The 17,618-nt window shown below is 41.7% G+C and overlaps 1 protein-coding gene across 1 annotated transcript in view; it reads left to right on the plus strand.

The window, feature by feature from the left end:
- Nucleotides 1-17,618, plus strand: part of uck1 (uridine-cytidine kinase 1) — a 71,243-nt gene that overhangs the window by 53,605 nt on the left and 20 nt on the right. The gene's annotated exons all lie outside the window — the stretch shown is intronic.

Genomic DNA, 17,618 nt, shown 5'->3' on the forward strand with positions numbered 1-17,618 from the left:
GTGCTGCAATCAACTTTTTTATGTAGACGGAGTAACCTAGTTTGCTCTGCGCACTGCAAAGATAGCAACCTGGAACCCCGGAGCCCCTCAGCTCAGGCATTGTGACGGATATTAGTGCCTGTTTAATTGGCAAAAAACAAATACTGCAATGAAACATCCCGCTCTCCTGCAGCAAAGTGCGCGAGCAGCTGATGCACACAAGAACACACCAAATCAGATAGACACATACTCACTCCCCTTTCCTCTCCTTTCCCTCTCCCACTCAGTCTCAGTCTCTCTGAAGTATAAATCAGTAGTTAGAGTGCTTCTTTTAAAAGAAGCCAGGTACCACGCGGAAGGCAGAAAAGACTGAGACGGGCCTTCAAAGGCAGAAATGTTTGGACAGCTTGTGAGAGCAAAAATGCTTGCTCCAGGGAATGGGTCACTACACTGTTCTGGTATGCTTCTGACACGAATGGGCAGACATGTAGGAGTAGAAAGGCTGTATGTGCATGTGGAGTGCAGGTGTGTCATGTATAATGTATAATATGTGTAGAGAGGTCACTATATCGTGACGCTGTCTGTCACACACTGTCCCTTATGGCACATCCATCATAGACTTGCTCCCCTCAGACTCCTGCTGTGCACATTTTCTCACACTTCTACTCTTGTCTTGTGTGATATGGACACTATAAGTCCAAGGAATAGAAAGGTTTTAAAGGTCATAAATACTGCATTTCCCTGTGTTCCCTAGTTTGTGCATTGAGGGAGAAAAGCTGCATAAAGTGAATGAAATCTCTAGCTCACCTCTTCACAGTATTGTTTGACTAGGATGTACAATGTCATCGTTAAACAACCATAAGGGCAGACAGACAGATGGCTCGCTCGTCCCACTCATCACCTGTTCTGGGCTGTTTGAGGTCATCCATTGATGTGAGGTGAATGAACATGTGTGTTTAAGCCCATGTGCACCTGCAGGTGTGTTTGTCACTAGACTGTAAAAGCAGGGAAAAGGTTGACACAGGAAGTGTACGATTAGTCCTGCCCTCTTCATCATCATCAGCTGATCAAGTTCCCTCTTGGCATGTAGTCTGAAGCTGAGCGCAACAGCATCCAAATAGCTGCTACAGGTGAAAAAGCAAAGGGGAAAACACAGCCACATAGTCTGCATTAAACTTTGAGTTTACTAGTTATCAGCCTGTAAAAATAATGGTGTAATGTCTCATGTGGCTCTGGAGGATCATTGTCTGGTCTAGGTAAATAACCCTGATGATGTCATCTTGTTTGGGAGAGATAGCAAAATTTTACAACAAAAAACCTTTGTTGCAAACTGGCTGTAAGTTTGAAAGACATTTCCAGGAAAGGAGGATCTAATAAAAGAGAGTATCCAGTTGCATTATACTAAGTATACTATGGATCCAGTATTTCTGGAGCTTGATGCATAGGGACTAAAAGTCAGGGTATCTTGGCCTCTGCTGCTTCAGTTTTGACCATTAGATCTTTTGCCAGCTCCCCGCCCACATGAAGTGCAATATAAAATCACTGCTTGAAATCAAGTATCCTTTGAAGAAGAAGAGGAGAAAAAAAAGATGAACTTCAATCAACTTGGCTTGCTATGTTACACCTACATTTGTAAATATATACTGTGCATGGAATTTTGGAATTTTTTTTTAGAACAGATCAGACAGGAATGTCTTTACAGATGAGATAAATAAATCTTGTCAGGGCACATTTAACATTGCAGTGCTTTTTCTGTCTGGATGACTTTCCTCCAAAATGTCTAGCTTTTAAGAAAATTTGCTGGTATTTAAATGTCACAAATGTTGCATAACATAGTCTCACAATCTAGCGTGCAAGGCATTCACCTAATGAACCTTATAACACTGACCTTGGAGGAATTCAGATGCACAGGCAAAAATAAATAAGGGACAAATTGACACCTACAATGTAAATGGGCAATGATTTCTAAATTAAGGAATAATCCTCATGCCTTTTCCGCATTTGGGAATATTTGGAACTATGACATGTTTCTGTGTATAAAACAAAGCATTCCAGCATTTTTAAAATTGTATAATAAATTGCAAAATTAGCACAGCCTCTACATTTTAGTCTAATCTGGACAAGGTTAAAGCTGTTTGTTCCTCAAACTTGTGAATAAGCTTTTCATGTGCGTGCCAGCATTTGCTGGAAGCAGCCATTCAGTTTGGAGAACTTTTACTGCACGGCTGCTGATGGATGTCACCAAAATGGCATGATTACAGAGGAAAGTTGTGGTGCAATCTGGATGCAGATCACCTCAAGTGAGAGCCAAAATAGCCGTATGAGTGATAAATAGATGGAAATAGCCCACAGTGTCCAGTTCACAGGCAGGCTGCCCCACTCTTTGATCTCTGGTCCTAATGAGCTTTCAGAACAGAGCCAGAGATGAGAAGACGGGCTTTTTCAAAAGGACCCTTGATTCTGGGGGGAGACCTGGGGTAAGAACTGCTATAAGCAGGCCTAAGATGTTGCCTCAACTAACATTAGTATTCCCTTAAGTATTCCCAGCTACATTAGTAAAACCTGCCCACCCAACTCTCCTGAGCAAGGTCACTTTCATCATTATGAGCTAAGTTATAGCCTACAAAGGGCTTATAGGGATTGATACCATACATTTGTTTATGATACAAAATACTTTTTCTACTGTAAACAGATAGCTTAATAATGTCAATAATTCCCTTTGTAGAGATGGCAGCTCCCCGCCCACCCCTGGGTAAATCTAGTCGTTGGATTTGTTGGGAAGGATTAAGTACTAAACCACCAGTGGGCTGAGACATTGCCAGGGGAAAAATATTTGTTAAACTGCAAAGTGCTTGTGTACAGCACATTCAGTTAAAAGCAAAATCCCTCTGTGAGAATATGCAGCTGGATATGCAATCAAAAAGAATATTTAATGTCTTCCCCCCTCGTTCAAATTCAGCATGCGGTGCACTCTGGAATGCTCATGCTCTCCTTTAGTGGTGACAGGCATATATTAGCTCTACACATATTAGCTTCATATCACTCACATAAGCATATAGATACCTGCACATCATTATAGACCACATACCAGGTATTACTGTGATGAGGGAGCTCTCAAAGAAAGGAGGGCAGCGCTAGAATTTCAAACAATGTTAAAAGAATATCATTTGGCTAATCACAGGCAGGTTATTTATGGACAAATAAATGAATTTAAGTTGACTGAAGTTCCCAGTTAAAGGAGAAGCAGACTCCTTCTTATTGATGATGAAAAACTTTAGGGATCTAGTCATCTTTCTACGTGGGACTCATTGGAAGTGCTTAATGATACCCAAGCCCTCTCAAAGGCTACAGAAGCAGCAGGACATCAAAGAGTGGTTGACAGACAGACAGATTCTGAGTTGCATGTTAAAAGCCCATTCCTCTTTAAAATGAAAATAAAACTGAAACACAGGCGCACACACACACACACACACACACACACACACACACACACACACACACTTACCACCTCCCTATGAAAAGATCCCATCATCCTCCCCATCTCTCTGCTGTGAAATACTACCTCCACCTGAAGACGTACACGTTGCTACATCCATCTTTCTTCAAATCTTTTTATTTCATTTTTTTTTCATAGTCTTCAAACGGCTCGTGCTCAGGCATAGCCAGGCATGTTTTTGCATCATTAGAGCCAGTGGGTGTATTTGGAGACAGACTAATGACAGCTCGGCTTTCCGGCTCAAATGAGAGCCATTGCTCATTTACCCGAATAGATACATAGATAGATTGGGGGGAGGGGAGGCGGAGGGTGGAGAGGTGGTGGTGGGGGTGGGGGGGGTGTAATGATGTAGCCTCATCAAATATTCTCTAGCACAAGCCAAATGACACGACATCAGAACTTGAGCAATTTAAATTACAGTCACGGATTTAGTATGTGACAATTGCTAGGTATGTTAATGTGTATTTTTCAGAACAGTAAATCAATTGGACATCGCCATGTACATGCTGCTGTCTCGCAGGATGAATGGTCAGAATGATCAAGAGGAGCAATGAAATAGAATGAGGAGTGTTGTATGCTGTGATGTGATAAATTTACTGGCAGTCTGGATTCACAATGGGCAGCCCCAGAGAGTGATGCTGTCTTCCCAAGGCTTGAGATTCTGGCGCGGTCCTTTGCGATCTATCTTTCCCTCCATTTATGTCTCCCCAATCTGCCTCCCTATCCGCCTCTGTTCTCCATCCAAATTCCGATACAGTTCGAACACAGACACATACCCACTAACACCCTCCATGAGACCATCCGCATGGACCACTGCCAGGAGTCAACACTTTTTTTTTTTTTTTAACATCTTTCTCCACTTACCTACTTCTCACCACTTTACAGCATCTTCCCCCTACAGCTATTTGCTACCCTCAGGTCACATCCTATTTGGGTGGCCGAGTCAATGTAGCCAAATAACGTGTCCTTTTGTTAACTGTTTGGAAGTAGACAATACGAACTGAGTGTTTGCACTGACTCGGCCTGTTATAGAATATTAACAACCAAATGCAGTGGCCCTATTTTCCTGGGCCAGCTCCAGTTGGAATCACAACATGTTGACAACACTTCATAAAGTCCCCCCCCAAAACCCTGCGTCTGCAGCAGCCCGGGGCGATACAGATTAGACTGTAATATGGATTGATCCCTGCTCCCTCTCCCTCCCACCTCTCATCTTCACACGTACCGTCGTATGTGTGGGCGTGCGTATGTGTGTGCACGCACACACTGGGTGCTGCAGATTTTGTGTACAATTTGTGAGTGGACCCCAGCTGCACCTACATTCGCCACAAAGCAGGGCTTGTTTCTGCACCCTCCCCAACCTTCTTTTTTAGTTTACCTACCCTCCCTCCCCTTTTTTTTATTCTGGGTCTTTCTGTGAGATTAATTCCTCTCTTCCCATCTTTGGGCTGTCAACTCAGGGTATGGAGTCATTTTTTAAAGGCCGCCGTTCCTGAGGACGGGAGACTGATTGAGTTGTGGCCTTTTTGTGAGTGGGTAAAGAACAGGATTAATGCGTAACTCTTGAAACCAACACATTGGAAAAGAGAAAAAATAAGCAAAGAAAATGTCCTATGGGAGAGGGTTAAATAATGAAAGTTTATGAACAAGAGTATCATACGCTATGCTATTAATTCTTTGTGACAGATGTGGTCGGAGGAATTTGAGTGCATGAAAATAACTGTTTTTGACAAGTTAAACAACCTTATAAAATGAATGGTCATTAGGACCTCACTACTTACAGTACCTGTAAACCAGCAAGTCCAATCATCCATGCATTGGTTACACTGCTTATCCTTTGAGGGTCACAGGGGGCGAGAGGCAGGTTAAACCCTGGACAGGTTGCCAGGCTATCACAGAGCTGACAAATAGAGACAAACAACCATTCACTCCTGATGGGCAATTAAGAGTCACCAACTAACATCACCTGCATGTCTTTAGACTGTGGGAGGAAACTGGAGTACCTGGAGAGAACCCTGGTGAGGTTTGAACCCAGAACCTTGTTGCTGTGAGACTGTGTGCTAACTACTGCAGCACTGTGCCACCCTAAAGACCTTTCATATACAATCATATATCTTAGCAACTGTAACTAGGCATGGCAGGCCAGTAGAGCTTTGGATTTCTCTACATGTTGCAGCATGTGGGGAAGTTTTGTGTTTCTCAAAGACACTGGTTAGTTCTCATGTTATAAACTGTTTCTGTTGTAACACTGAAAGTGACAAAAATTGAAAATATGTAAGCTAAGCAACAGTTTCAACAATTCAATAATTTTATTTCTGTGTCACACTAATGCATTTGGCCCATCCTAATTGGGATTACAAGATACCCCTGTTCTACAAAACTTCTTGCGGTATTGCATATACAAAGCATGTGGAAAAAGAAAAGGAAAAGAAACACACACAAAAGTGTTAAAGTATAAATACATAACTAGTAACTGTATATGTTCCATGGAAAGCTTTAGAGGTGTAGCAAAAATAACTAAAGGGGCAGGGCTTAGTGAAAAATATGCTGTAGTTAGGCTGAGAGGAGAACTGACTTTATTATAGTGGGATCTGGAGATGTTAAACAACCTCTTAAGGTGTCTTCAGACAATGATTGTGTCAGTTTACTCTGTTACACTGATTCACATGAATGCCACAATGAAGGCTTAGTAGCACTAACTGTAGCACTACAATATAAACAGAGAAAGATCACAGGACAGCAAAGGCACGTGTTAGCACATCATCTATCGGTTATCATTATTGTTTTGCGCAGCAAATGTTACCATTTACATTCACTGAAAAACAACAAGAGAAGAGGAAGAGAAGGGGAGTGTCTGCAGTTGCCAAAGATCCAAATCGGTCAGCAGCAGACATTATCTCACTGATGGAAGACCACTGTTTTGGATTGACAGCCAAAGATTTTTCCATGTTTCTCTCATGGATGTTAATTTTCATCTCATTGCTGAAAATCACGTAGTGTAAAGGGACCTTCAGACAGGTCCCTGTGAGACATGGTCTGAAGACAGGAAGACAAGAAGCCTGTGGTGTTTATCAAGGTGTGATGCCGCTGCCTTAGTGATAGATGTGTTAGATAATATTTTATATGTATGAATTCAAAAGTCACAAATCATTACGTCACCATCTTTTACACTGCATATCATTGAGTTATTTTCCGGAGGAGTGACAGACCAGTTCCGCTCATTCAGAGACCCAACAGCAAACTGGCTGCTCCACTGTCTGAAGGAAGGTGATTTTGCATTCACAAAGGAGTTCCTGAGAACTGATGTTCTCAACAAAGGGAGTGAATCAGAGGTTGGGCCTGCACTTTCTCATGAACTCCTCCCAGCACCGCTCCCTCCGCTCCCCTCCTCTATCCTTTCCGTGGCCACTCAGAGCTGAATAGCTGATTAAGCACACATTGATTAGCGCAGGCTCATTAGCATCCTGTTTGCGTTGACCACTCCACCATTTCCAAGCAGCGCACGCACGCACGCACGCACCACGCACGCACACACACACACACACACACACTCAGGCAAACACACAGATTCTCTGCCTCTTTCACTGAGCCCCCTTGCTGCTCTGACTCAAATGGATTAACAAGCACAATATTTCTGCCAGGGACAGGAAATCACTGAACACTTGTCAGGAAGCCTACGATCAATGGAATTCACATCATTGACCCCCTCCTCACCACATGTGCCCCATAAACCCACCCCCGCCCTGACCTTTCCACGCAATACCCACGGCTCCACTCTTTTGGGCTGTGAGCCTGTGCCAGCATCCTATCACTGATTTTACATTTGCATTTCTTTACATATCCAATCAGCAAATGTTGAACTCCGACATAACCTCCACACACAGACAGAAAGAAACACAGATGAACACCTTCTCACAGTCTCGCACACACACACACACACACACACACACACGCAAAGAATGATGTCATTTTTTTCTCTGAAGTTAAACTCTAGTTGTTAGCGTATCTTTTTCTCCCCCCGTCCTCTCATCTTTTCATTCCCTGCAGAGTTTAAGGCATCGTTGCCAGACCCAGCTAAAGCACCATAGGGTGTCTCCAAGGTTAACTTAATACACTAAAAGCAGAGCACCAAGGCTGCTTGTGTCTGTATTATTTGTGTGTGTGTGTGTGTGTGTGTGTGTGTGTGTGCAGTGATTAGGCATAGTGTTTTATGCACGTTTGCATATTTTTTTTTGTTTACACAAAAACTAAATCTTAAAAAACTGTTGTTGGTGAAAAGCGACTTATTCCCAAAGGCACACACATTCAGTTCATGGGATGATGTAAGATGAAAATATCTCCACTGGAACAGAATCAATATATACTAAAATATGTGTGTGCGGGTAGTCGTCCAATTATGACACATTTTTGTTAAAATAAAGGACAGAGAAAATAAACGTGTTGCTGATTTCTCCATCAGCCATCTGTTGCTGGAAGATTCACACAGAGAGAGAAAGAAGAGGGGAGGGCTGCTTTGACTACTGAGTTTAATGCATTTTGTACCTGTTTTTGATCCAAATCCAAATTAGACCGTGACTGAATACCCACGTTTCATCAGGGGTTTTGGTTGAATTTAGCACTTAAAAAACAACTAGGAAGTATTAACTAATGTGGTGTTAATCCAGGAGCATTTTGCAAAAGAAAGAGGACATTAGAGACTTAAATTGGGATATATAAATGATACTGAAAGCAACAATAAAGCAACATGAATCCAATGTTCTGGTTATAAAAGGCAGTACATCGCTTTGCACTGTGTAAGCTCTCTTGCCCTTTCATGGAGGTTTCTTTTCTGGCTGCTGTGAGCTTTCTGGAGTGTGACAAATAACCCAGCAGGCCATGGAGCCCACAGCTCAGTAAGCATTCCAACAATGCCATATTACTGCATTAATATTTAAGGTCTAATGTTTCCCTAACTGGCATTCAGACAGCTTGGCTAAGGGCCTCTCTCCCTCTAAAAAAAGCATGTTGAGCGTGGTGCTCAGTGGAATGTCATACATGTTGTTTGTCTGTTTAACGCCCAGCCTAATTGTGGGGATTTTAAAGTGTTTCCTTTTTACATATGATTCTACTTACATCCACAGACAAACAAGGGTACATAAAATTGGCTTAAAATGTGCAGCTAAGTGTTCATTTATTTTAAATAATGTTACTGTTTATGAACAATAAGGCACAATGTCTTCCAGTTTACTTTTTTTTATTTTTATTTTTTTAAATAATGCTGTAGTTAGAATAAATTGGATATTTTGGCAGAAAACAAATGTTTTCTGTGAACATTTTATTTAAGTATTAATACATTTCCTACTTACCAAATATATAAATTAACAAAATATATCAGGTTTATAAAAAATGTAATCTGGTTGCAGTTGTCTTTCCAGCAAAAAAGTATCTGCTGTTGTAATTTAGTTTCATAGAAATACAGTTTTTAAGAGACACAGTTGCCGTGGGAAACATGTTTGTTGACTACTGCTTGTGCTCTTATTTCAAACATTCAAAACAACTGACTCAAGGTCTCGGGTGACAAAAAGGAAAAACCAACATAAGATGTCTTAATAAAATGCTGGGCCATTTGGAACTCAACTGGAGGGATGGAGCACCACTGATCCAAAAGATACACCTTCATTTGGTATTTTGTTGATGGTGGTGGAAAGCTTTCTAACTCATTAGTCCAAAACCTCCCATAGGTGTTCTACTGGGTTGAGATCTAGTGACTGTGAAGGCCATAGCATGTGATTCACATCTTTTTCATACTCATCAAATCATTCAGTGACCTCTTGTGTCATATGGACAGGGTCATTGTCCTTTTGCCACTCGTTTTTCAGGTTTTTCCTTTAATTCGTCACCTGTCTGTAACTGCCACTTGTGGCTGCATTAGCTGCTGTTTAGCAAAACTTACATAATCTCACTTCAATGTCTCAGCTTCCTTTTGTCCTAAAGGAGAAAAGAGACAAGTGGAAATGCAGGAAGAGCAGATTTGGGCACGCACAGAGGAGGTAAATGGTGGCAAAAGTGGAGTTCAGGTGTGGTTTGCCTTCTCAAATATGGAGCTTGTAGCTGCGTTAGCAGTGCAACATACTCCACAGTTTACGGTAGTGTCTCTTCACAGAAAAATGAAAGGTGAATCCTTTGTCCTTTCTGTTTGGAGTTTGCATTTTATCCCTGTTCTCTGTGGATTTCAACCAGCTGCTCCACAGTTTCCTCCCACAGTTCAAAGCCACATGAACTCCAAATTGCCCGTGCAGTATGCATGAACACGATCAGAAATGACTGTGTGTTTTTGTTGAACCTGTAACAGTGTGACAACCTGTTCTGGGGTGTTTCCCTGCTGTCCACACAATACAATCTGGAATAGGAAGAATCACAGGAAGATGAATGACTCACCACTTATAACATCATTGTGCATTTTCATCTCAGAGCACAGATGAAAAGCACTTAAAAACATGGGCCATCATCTGACGATCACAAGCATCACATGTAGCCAAAGGGGGGTGGGGGGGTGGCATATTGCACTGTGCCTCAATCTAACCTTGACTCACCAACAGCCTTTTTGACCGTGACTCTGACTGATGTCATCTTCCCCTTCAAGTCATTATCGCCCCAGGTGCTGCACATGTGTTAGCACATTTATTACCAGGCTAATTATGAAAACATTTATGATTTGAGAAAAAAAAAATCTCCGGAGACATGCATCAGTCACAGAAACACATCATTCTCCAGCATACATTACAGACTTCATGGCAACATGTTTTTCTGCTGTTTACAACCTCGCCTGTTTTTTTCCCCCCTCCCTCTTTTCCCTTCTGGCTCCTGTCTCTCAGTCTGTGGATATTCTGTGGATAGTCTGTGGACCTGCTCTCCCCTGGCCTTAATACCCCCACAGGTGACAGCAGAGCAATTAAATCCCTGGTGCTGAGATAACTTTACAGCAAAGGTGCGGTCATCGACAAGTATGTGTGGGAGTAGTCTAATATCACATAGGATCACACAAACGGTTGTGCGGGAGAGCTTAAGTGTTTCAGAAACAGATACAGTCAGTGTGACATGAAATGGGAGCGGAAGCTGGTGGGATCTAGTCAAACCTGGAGGCTAATTTTGTAGGATGGGGAAGAGCTGCTGGTGCACTGTAACTGAACCCAAAGCTGCACATTAGCAGGGGGGCAGTGTCTGACGTATGCATGTGTATGCGAACGCATGTGTACGTTCGCCTGTGTATATTTTAGTGTGTGTGCAAGCGTGTACAGGAACGTTTGCCATAGCTGCGATGGAAGGAACAGATGGGCGGGGGAAGTGGACTCCTGTGCCTGAGGAATACTGTGGCGCTGAGGATCAGAGTGCCGCCTACGTTCCACCCTGGGCCCCAGTTACCCACTACAGCACATGGAGCCCATCCAGCACCAGCCCATCATGGACCAGCCCCCCGCGCCATCTGTCTCCTAGGACAGACAACCCCCCTCCTTCCTCCTCCTTCTCAGCGCTGTGTCCTCGCCAACCCCGCTCCTCTGCCACGCCACCCCCATCCCGAAACCAAGAAAACAGGCCCGACAGTTACACGGACGTTACGTGTTGCTTTTTGGAGCTCTGGGAAGACAGAAGGAATTTGGAGAGATGACTCAAGGAGGAGATGGAGAGCCAAGTGCATTTAAACTCATACATCAAGAAGACGGAGTGATGATTTATTTATGACAAACCTGCTTCTACACAATTTTCTTTAGATAATTTGGTCTCGCAGCATTTTCGGAACAGCTTGGTGGTGGTACAGAGGAGGGGGAAGATAGAAATTGAACAAGTTAACATGATCTGGAACAAACCACTTTTCATGCTCAATAACCACAGGTTATTACAAAATTGAATTACATAATTTGGATGATTTCATTTCAGATTTTTGTCCAGCACACCTCACTGTTATGTTGCTTTGTGGTGTCACCTCAGCACCATCTGCTAACATGAAATGTACCTGATGAATTCATTCAGTGTCATGGATGCCAAAAGCTAAAATAATATCTGCACTGTAAAAAAAAATGTGGTTCGACTTAAAAACTTAGGTTCAATTGCTGGCTTAAAAATGTGAGTGTAAACTCAATTTGAAGATAAGCTTTGTTTCAATTATAACTATTGATCATTTGTTGTCTAAACTTAATTATCTGGGTTAGAACAACAAGTATTTACATTATCCATTCAAGAACACTTGTTTTATCTTGTAAAACAAAATTCCACATTATTTCAACTCACTATTTCAAGTTAAGATAACTCACATTTTTAGGGCTGCAATTGAACTAACTTTTCAATTTAAGGACCTTTTTAAAAAAAAAAAAAAAAAAGTTATTCCTCATATTGACTAATAACTGCAAGTTTGCCAGTTTGACTTCTTTTAGCAACACAAATCTGATGAAAGCAAGGTCAAACCAGCGTTACCTTACATCAGCTGGGAGAGTTTCAAATGGTTAGATGGTTGTTGTGTGGAAATATTTTAGCGGTGTGAATATAATGCTGAAGGACAGCAAGAAGGACTGTAGAGGCTGAAGCTTTTAAGCAAAGAGAAATGACAGAAAAGTAAGAGCGAGGGGCTTGCAAACCCACCAAATACAGCAGTTGTACTTGTACTTGTAAAACAATGCAACTATTTTTCACAGGGGTTATGAAGTAAATCCAATCAAGCACCAAACAACTACTACATCTACTTTTGGTAAAAGATCGTTCAGACATTGTGACCTAGTTTGACTTGACTTGAGCAAAGCCAAAGATGAAAAAATTAAAAATACATATATCAAGCTTCTGCAGTTTGTTTTTTTCTTCTTCTCAGAAATTGTGGTTTGAAGCATGAACAACTGTTGTCTTTGTGCATTTATTTTGACTGCTCTCTCATTTTAGACAGATGAAGTTTGCTCATATATAAACCAGGATGCACAGACGAAGATGGGAAAACAGCACTCAGTGTGTCTAGTTTAGCTGCGCTGATACAGGCAGATAAAACCTTTGGCCTGTCTTAATCACCTGTCAGCTCTGTCAGTAGCCCCCAGCCCTCTAACTGAGGAGGAGTGTCTGATGTCCCATAATGCCCTGCCTCTCTGGTGTCTGCGGAGATAATGAGACAATACCGCACTGAAGCTATGACACCACGCTGGGTGGGAAGGTTGGTTGGGGTGCAGTAAGGAGCGATAATGAGGGACAAACTCTTGCGGGCATGGGGGTAGTGGTGGTGGGTGGATGGTGTTTGGAGGCAACCGCAGCGGGGGGTTCAATGTGAGCCAGGAGGGAGGTGGAGGAAGAGGAGATGGAGAGAAAGTGCGGGGAACAAAGACTAGCAACAAAATGCTGCGGTCAAGTAAAAGAAACAAAGAAAAAAACACAGCTCACAACAGATTAATGAAGACACTGAGCAGCTGGACATCTGGTACACTTTGTAGATACAGTGTGTGTGTGTGTGTGTGTGTGTGTGTGTGTGTATTTGTGGCTGTGAGTCTAAAACTTACTCTTATACTAAATGAATGACAGAGTGAAAGAAACCTTTAACTCACTAACAACTCTATGGTCTCATCTGTTAATTTATTTGCAGGGAGTAAACCCAGCTCATTAAGTGGGAGGAAAAACATTGACATAAACACTCTTCAGGCTCTTCACCCTCCTCCTGTAATGACATGACTATTATGATGGTAAGGGGGTGTTAATTTAGCCTAAGACAAACAAAGCTTCTCTAACTACCCCCTCTGTGTTATATTAATATAGCTGTGAATACTCTCCCTTAGGAGTCACCGTCTGAGCTCTGCGCTTCCCCCTTGCCTGCATCGAAATCTCCCACACACTGCCTTCATTTGTGCTTCTGTAACTTTCTCTATTTTTTATTTGGCTTTCTTCCCTTTTTTTAAAAACTCAAATCCTCATTTCCCATTCATTCTTTCATTTTTGCTGTTTTTTCTCTTCTTATCGTCTAAGTAAAGAAGATAAAAAATGTCCTCTTTTTTTTATTACAATCACACTAGCAGCCAGATGTTTTGTTTGTTTGTTTTTAATATATATTGTCAGTTTTGAGACATCCTGTTGGGAAATGTATTTGTGTAGCAATAAACACACACACACAGTCACGCAGGCCAGCAGAGTTACATTAATTCCTCGGCCCTCTGGAGAGTAGTGTATTGATTGGGCCTTGGTGCGGTTTGTCACAGGTGATCACAGTGATTGGGCCACTGCTCAAGCGTGTTATCCAGCTCTGCCCTGGAGGAGAGCACCTTACGGACTTAAACAGCACAAACTGACTGGCAGTAATGGAGAACACCACTCTTATTATATGAGTCACTTGTCTGCACTGTCAAGTAGAGCGAGAAAATGACTGACATGCAGAGAAGTAGCATATCAACTGAATGGGTTTGGGCTTGTGGACAGGGAGTAGTATAATCTGTGCCTTTCAGTGCACGACCTTGGCTCGGAGTCAAAGTGAAAGTCGCTGCCTTTTTTTCTGCACAGTACTGGAGGGTTGCTTTCCCTGAGCGCTCATCTATGTCATGCGACCCTGTTCCTGCCTCCCTGACATTCTTCTCCTCCAGTCCTGAGACCTGCAGGTGTGAATCCTGCAGCAACTAAACAGCAACAGCACTCCCTGTTGCTCTATTTCTCTTTCTCTCAAGCACACTCACAAAATAAATCCATTCCATCATGTCCATTCTCGCCTCTCTCAACCATTGTCCTTGTTCACACATCACCCTGCAAGACCTCTGTTTCACTCCCCAAACAATTCTGCTTTTCCATTCATTTACTTTAAATCCATTGTACTCTATTTTGCTCGAGTTGAAAGCATAATATACTCTTAGATTGATTTCCTACTTAGTTCAGTTAATTTTACCACCCCATGAAAATCAAGCAGAGACTTGAAACTTGTTTTAAAAAACATACTCTATCATAGTAAACCAAATTGATCCTGTGATAAAGTAATGCCTTACAGGACATGTTTTGAAAACTCTTTCCCTTGGTGTATTCAAGGACATGCCAGGATGTATAAAATGACCAAAATATACTATATAAATGATTATTTTCATGGCATTTATTTTGGGGTCTTACTTATGTTTCCCGACATCAAGCATGTATCCACAGCTGCATTTAAAGTTGATTACTTTTAGGCCAGCCAAATAATTAAGAAATGAAGGATTCAATATTTTCCCACCAGTTTTACTCCTGGCATTCTTTAGAAGGATTTAAACCAGAAGTAACACAATGTCTGAAAATTCTGTTTACAGAAAATATAATTCTTCATATTTAAATAATCAAAACACATTAGAAGACTTTAAAAGAGTCCTGATTATGGTGCTACCACTTCAGGTTGATGTTCATAGCCTCTTGAAATGAATAGAAACCAGTGGCTGCCTGGAACCCAGGTTATCAATCTAAAAATATTTGTAAACTTTGCAGTAATAGAATCTGAATAGAAGTGTACATTTTCTATAATGAATGGTCTAAAACAGTGATTCCTAGCCAAGGGTGCTTGCAGTGGCGGAGCCAGTGGGTCACTCCACTTGCTACCCCGCATAGCACCGCATAGGCAATTATAGTTTCCTCTGGGGGAGGAGGGGGGCTGTATATGCTGAAGCTAAAAATGATTAGATTAAAGTAAATACAGGGACAAAGGAGCCAAACTCTAAAGAGCAGAAATTCACAAAAGTACTGAAAGCTGCTAATAATTTATTAATAGAGATAAAAATAATAATAGAAAATTAAGAAAATAACACTGTTTCCTGCCTGCACATCAACAAACTATCAGGGGCATATTTTCTAACCATAAGTAAAAAATCATAATAAACAGCGCCGTACAATGCAGAAGAAACTGAATACGATTGTAATTTCTGTGCCATCACAAAGTGAGGACTGACCTTGACTTAGATGCCCCTATGAAAATTGTCTGGTTCAGTGTCTGTGCAGTATTGGATAACAGATAAAACAGCTGTGAATAAATGGTTGAAACTGTTACTTAAAAGTATGAAATAACATTCTAAATGGTTACCTAAAACTAATGGATAAAAATTTTAAATAGCTAACTAAACAAAATGAATAACTAGTTGAAACGCCCAGTGTATGCCACTCTGAGTGTAGTACAAATAGAAACTTGACCAACTACACATTGATGGTTCCATCTAAAATCAGTTCAAATGAATACATTTTGAACATGATGGTTGCAGGGACCCCGGAGATTCAACAACACCTGTACGGTCCTTTAATTTTCATGTGTCCTACATATGAAATTCAGAGAAAAGTGCTTTTAAACATCTCCATTAAAGGAACTATTTGTAAGTTTTGCTATCACTACATAGCCAACATTAGCATTACACACAACTGTCTACTAACCAGTCTGGAAGAAAATTTGCAAGTTTAGCATCAAACTTCATTCCTTTCCTCGCCAAAAGCTGTCTCCAGCAGTGGAAATCAGTGATAATGTTTAGCCTTTAGCTCTTTCACTTTGTTTCTTCCACTAAAGTTAGCATGCTAACCAGCTAGCTGCCCTGCAGAAGTACAGCACTGCTCAGGGGGTGTGTTCTAACCTCTTGTATTGTAAATGCAACCATGGCTGAAGCTCTTGACAAGCGACCATCACCACCACCCGCTCCTGGAACAAGACACAACGTTTGGTGGCAGAGAAAACTTTAAATCTATAACTCTTATCTGTCCATCTAAAACACAATGAAGGCAAGAAAATTGTGAAAATATCATAGCTGATATACCAGAGATGTTAAGTATATTTATATGCATTACTTTAAGGCGAGGAAGAGGATTCTTTCCTCCGGATTAACAACTAAAAATAACTCAAGATGCTCATCAGTTGCTAGAATAGGATGAGACTGCAGATTCTTTGCCTGGTGGTCACAATTAACGCTGAACCCTCAATATTGCCAAGCAGCCTCCAGAGATCTATTAGAATTACCATAAGCAAATTGGTCAACAACTAGACATATCCCACTTGTGGGGTTAGCAAAGTATGACCTTACCCAGTCTCCCTGCTGACTGACACTGTTCCCTCTCGACCTTTGGCAGTCAGCTGATCGAACACGCCACCTCAGAGCTGGAGTAAGCATTGTATAGGAGCGAGGGGGGGAAAAACACTGCCGTCTGCATTACATCAAACATTCATAACCTGACCTGGCATATGAGCGGAAACTCTTAAAAACCCTTGAAACTCTACTAAAGGGTACACATTAATGTAAGAGGGTGGGGGGTGGGGGGTGGAAAAGCGTAACAGCTTTAAAATATTAACCTCTTTATAACAGTTTGATGGCTTAATCGCCAATCAATAGCATTGTGCGGCAGCAGTGGCTGGGTGGGAACAGGATGGTGGTGATGAAAAATGCATGAGGCTGGGACTGATGCGGGGGGCAAGAAAATTAAACCCTGCCCGCCACATTTGCTGAGTTGCAGCCGTGGAGCTGGGATAAGTTGGAGTCGGGAGGTTTGTGTGTGTGTGTGTGTGTGTCTGTGTGTGTGTGTGTGTGTGTGTGTGTAAGTATGTGTGTGTATGTGTATGTAGGGGTGCGGTTTCCCTGTGGTGTGTTTTGCACCTGAGTGAAACAAATAAAAACACTCTGGTGACAGAAAACGTGACAAACAAAATACACACACACACCAGTGTTGTGCAGAACGCTGTTGTTTTTCCTTCTGCAAAAGTTAAAAGGAAGACAGTTTTGACTTAACTCCTGTTTCATTTCACTCATAAAAGAATAAAAAACACTCAACAGAAAAATACTCGACTATCACCAGGGAAAGAGGATGATAAAACTAGGATGGGAGACGCTGTGACTCTTCTGCTTCGCTGATGAGCTGAAACTTGGTCACAGGACTGCAGGACTCCCACTGGCAAACAAATGTTAGCTGTGACCCTAAAATCCAGTCTATTTTTAGTGTACCCTTAATTCCTATCTTGTTAGGGACCAGAAGGCCTCAGCTTCCCCTGGGTCATGAAAGATTAAAGATCCCTTCTGTACAAATTAAACCGACAAAATCATATTTACACTCAGAAACAGCTTGTACCTCACATGTGATGTCTTGTTTTTAATTTTTAAAAACAGTCAAAACCAGAATGTAGTTTTGTCTATGAAACAAACAGGCTACCTTAATCCTTTTGAACCCCAAATGA

This window comes from Lates calcarifer, linkage group LG9 (genome assembly GCF_001640805.2).
Source record: "Lates calcarifer isolate ASB-BC8 linkage group LG9, TLL_Latcal_v3, whole genome shotgun sequence".
NCBI classification, from domain to species: Eukaryota; Metazoa; Chordata; class Actinopteri; family Centropomidae; genus Lates; species Lates calcarifer.